Source organism: Babylonia areolata, chromosome 11 (assembly GCF_041734735.1).
Source record: "Babylonia areolata isolate BAREFJ2019XMU chromosome 11, ASM4173473v1, whole genome shotgun sequence".
NCBI classification, from domain to species: domain Eukaryota; kingdom Metazoa; phylum Mollusca; class Gastropoda; order Neogastropoda; family Buccinidae; genus Babylonia; species Babylonia areolata.
The window spans coordinates 25,479,777-25,484,776 of record NC_134886.1 but is presented as its reverse complement, the minus strand read 5'-3'; positions in this window follow the sequence as shown (position 1 = coordinate 25,484,776).

Here is a 5,000-nt window from a genome sequence, read left to right as displayed (position 1 = left end):
GAGACCCAGAGACGTGGTGGTGGTGGTGGTGGCGGGGCTCTCGCTCCAGTGTCTTCGATATCTGTTGTCCAGAAACCAGTGCTGAGGAAGGAGGAAGAATCACGACCTCCCCCCCCCCCCCCCTCCGCCCCATCTCCCCCAATCCAACGTTATACCATTATGAAGGAGAGAAAAATAAGATAAAACAAAAACAAAACAATAACATGAAGAAGAAAACGCTAAGCTAAGCAAATGGGGGTGGGAGGGGGTCGGAGGGGGGGGGGGGATATCAGTGCTGGGGGTTCCAGGTTTGATAAATCTCGTTTTGTATAAGCCGAATTAAAAAATAAAAAAATCACAGTTTGGAAAAAAAAAAGAATAAACAAAAAGGAACAACAACCAGAACAAGAGAAACAGCTCTACTACTACTACTACTACTACCACTACCACCACTACTACCACAATTAAACGATTGCTGGATCCTTACGTCTGGTTTTTGTTGTTGTTGTTGTTGGTGTCGTTTTTTTTGTTTTGTTTTGTTTTCAGTCACACACACACACACACACACACACACACACACACACACACACACACACACACACACACACACACACACAGCCGCACACGTACACACACAGCCGCACAGCTGCACACGTGCACACACACACACACACACACACACACACACAAAGAGAGAGCCGCACACGTACACACACAGCCGTACACGCACACACACACACACACACACACACACTCAGACATCTCAGAAAGAAGGAAAGTGACAAGAAAAAAAACCCAAAACGTCGCAAATAAAGAACTACAATGCAATAATTAATCCGACCGCAAAACAAAACAAAAAAAGAAAAAGAAAAAACAACAACAACAGCTAACAACAGAAAAACAAACAAAAAAAACAACAACAACAAAACACACACACTTTCTTCATAAGAAACAAAAAGAAATGAATCACCTTATTTCCTCACCAATTTTTTTTTTTCTTTCCTGAGCTTATGAAAACAGAGCTCAGCCAATCAAATTAAAAGATTAAAAAAAAAAATTAAAAAAAGAGATGATAATACACTCTGTCTTCCTGCTCTTATTTCAATTAAGTCTCCATTCGAGACGGTAACTTGGGTTGTCAGCAAAATGGGTGGCTCGTTTTGTATGTGAAGTCCGCTATATAGATGAAGGCAAATGCTGTTCCGACAGTCTCTTTTTGTCTGTCCTCGCGACAAAATGCTATTAAGACAGCCTCCACCCCCCCCCCCCCCCACCCCCACCCCCTCTCTCTCTCTCTCTCTCCTCTCCCTCCATCTCTCTCTCTTTCTCTCTCCCTCTCTCTCTCTCTCTCTCGCTCTCTCTCTCTCTCCCTCTCTCTTTCTCTCTTCCCCTCTCTCCCTCTTTCTCTCTTCCCCTCTCTCCCTCCATCTCTCTCTCCCTCTCTCCATCTCTCTTCCCCTTTCGCTCTCACTTTTCATCTCTCTCTCTCCCTCCTTTCCTCACACACACACTCTCTCTCTCTCTCTCTCTCTCTCTCTCTCTCTCTCTCTCCATCTCTTCCTCTCTCTCATTCTCTCTCTTCCTCTCTCTCTTTCTCCTTCTTTTTCCTCTCTCTCTCTCTCTCCCTCCCTACCTCTCTCTCTCCCCCCATTTCTCTTCCCATCTCTCTCTCTCACTTTTCCTCTCTCTCTCTCTCTCTCTCTCTCTCTCTCTCTCTCTCTCTCTCTCTCTCTCCATCTCTTCCTCTCTCTCATTCTCCCTTCCTCTCTCTCTTTCTCTTTTTTCCTCTCTCTCTCTCCCTCCCTCCCTATCTCTCTCTCTCATCCTCTCTCCCTCCCTCTCTCTCATTTTTCCCTCCCTCCCTCTCTCCCTCCCTCCCTCTCTCTTCCTCTCTTTCTACTTCTCTCTTCCCATCTCTCTCCCCCTCCCTACCTCTCTCTCTCTCCCCCTCTCTCCCTTTCTCTCTTCCTCTATTTCTCCTTCTCTCTTCCTCTCTGTCTCATCCTCTCGCCCTCCCTCTCTCTCTCCCTCTCTCTCTTCCTCTCTTTGTCCTTTCTTCCTCTCTCTCTCTCTCCCTCTCTACCTCTCTCTCGTCCTCTCCGCACCCTCTCTCTCCCCTCCCTCCGTCTCTCTCTCTTTGTCTGGGCTGTTGACAATGATGGAGAAGGCTCGCACAGCGAATCCTCTGGGTTCTTCATTGTTGTTTGTGAGTTGCTGTTGTTGTTGTTGTTGTTTCTTTCTTTGTAGATTTTTGTTCCTTCTGTGGGATTCAGTTCCAGAGTTGTTTTGCTAATGCCTGCTGACGAGAATGGTGGGGCTGAGAAACAGCTAGAGACCATGTGAAAGGGTTTGGGGAGGGAGAAGAGGGAGGGAGGGAGAGAGAGACAGACAGACAGACAGACAGACAGACATAGACACAGACACACAGATAGATAGACAGACACAGACAGACGGACGGACAGACAGACAGACAGAGGGAGAGCGCAGTACTAAAGAAGAGACGACACAATCAGAGAGAGAGAGAGAGAGAGAGAGAGAGAGAGAGAGAGACTTTACACTAACGCTTAGATGAATCATTCAGTTTAGACCAAAATTTAATTATAAGGCAACCAAGGACAGATGGACAAAACAACATTATTCATCTGGTGCCAGAACGGTATTGGTGGCAAGTTTAGTTAAACACCAAGAAGAAGAAGAAGAAGAAGAAGAAGAAGAAAAAGAAGAAGAAGAAGAAGAAGATGATGATGATGATGATGATGATGATGATGATGATGATGATGATGATGGTGAAGAAGAAGAAGAAGAAGAAGAAGAAGAAGAAGAAGAAGAAGAAGAAGAAGAAAACCGGTAATCATAAAAAGACACGAATTCATCATTCCTACATCATGAACATTTTTCGATTCAGCTTCCAGATATTCGCATGTCACCCCGAAACAGGACTGGCAGCTACTGGAACTATGATGTTTTATTTTTTGGGTTTTTTTTTTCTCAACACCAGAAAACACGTAGGGCAGGGAGAAAAAACAAACAAACACACACACACACACACACACACACACACACACACACACACACACACACACACACACACACAACTGGAGGGGAATTAAGAGAATAAAGAAAAGAAACTGAAGAAAAAAAAACGAAAAAAACAAAAACAGAATGAAATAATCATGAGGGCAGAGGAATTCGACAAGGGAAGTGGGGAAAGAAAAAAAGAGACAGAGAGAGAGGTAGGTGAGGGTGAGGGTGTGAAAGAGAGTGACTCTCTAATTTGATGTACTTAATACACATACTATGCTAAACTACGTATATGATAGAATAAATTTGAATATGCTGGAGTAGATTAGGACATTACTACACAACACTAGGGAAGAATAAAATAGAACAGACCAAAACAGAACTATTTTTTTCAGTTTGAGATCTATCTGAAATATAGCTAACCGTACATGAATTTATTTAGTTATTTATCTATTTTCATTTTATTTTATTTTTTATGTTTTTTTTAATAAAAAAAAAAAAAAAAAACACACAGTATGCTTGAACGAGCGACAGAACTTCTGAAAGTTCATAAATGCTCATGAAAAAAAATAGAGCCAAAATCATGCCTTCTGTGACATTCTGAAGATTTGCTTCTTCAATCACGAGAACGATTCGGACATGGGAAAGCCTTCAATGGGAAAGACCCATTCAAAAGAACCACACGCTCACTGTCCAGTTTGATGATACAATGTCCAGAGACTCAAAATTCAAACAATGGAGTGTGGAAAGAACACCACCCCCAACAACAACAACAACAAAAAAAAAGAGAAATAACGTTTTATACTTTTAAACTATATTTTTGTTACTTGGAATGCTTTCGACAGAAAGTCCCTTTTCTGCTGGATGGTAAACTGCATACTCTCTCTCTCTCTCTCTCTCTCTCTCTCTGTGTGTCTGTCTGTCTGTCTGTCTGTCTGTCTGTCTGTCTGTCTCTCTCTCTCTCTCTCTCTCTCTCTCTCTCTCAATGTCTACAATACAATTCAAACACAAACTCGCGCGGAGACTTTTTTTTTTTTTTTAAGCATTTTTTTTTTTAGCAAAGCCACTATTTTTTTTTTCTTTTCTGGCCCTTTTTTCCGCCACCAATTTTCGTCTCGATACTCGATACTCTTAACGCCTACAAATACACATCCGAGAATTCCGAGTGACTACTTCTCGACAAAAAGCAATCTCTTGGCAGTCACCTGAAGTCCACTGGAGCGCGAATTGTCTCGACACGGGCAATCGGTTTAACGTTATCAACAGTCATCTTAACTTGGTTACCAAACTAGTTTCAACTCTGGTTCATGGGTGCTTGGTTTGGGTCGGAATTAGATTACTCGCCTTGCACGACTGTACTGTTCTTGCTTGTCTGTCCTCAAGGGAGATGTTTTCCGTTGGGGGTAAAAAAAAAGAAAAAAAAAAGGAGTGTGTGTGGGCGAACACGTGCTTGTCATTTTGCATAATCATTGTATGCATGAGCCATACTTGTATTCATCGATTCTTCACACACACACACACACACACACACACACACACACACACACACACACACACACACACACACACACACACACACACACACGCAGGCACACACACACACACACACACACACACACACACACACACACACACACACACAAACACACACACACATCAATTAAAAAACAACAACACAGATACACATACACACACATCGTATCTCTCTCTCTCTCTCTCTCTCTCTCTCTCTCTCTCTCTCTCTCTCCCCCCCCTCTCTCCCTCTCTCTCTCTCTCTCTCTGTCTCTGAGATCTGTTCAATCAACGTTCAATCTTGAGCGCAATCCAGCCAAACTTCTATGATAGTGCAAAATTAATGTCTACCGAATCCCACTGTGCTGTGTGGCAAGCCATATCGACGAAAATGTTGTTAGTGTGAGGCAGCCTGGTAGACATATACGTATAGCAACTATAATTATGTATTAGACACGTGAGCAATCGATTCCATGTTATCGACATTG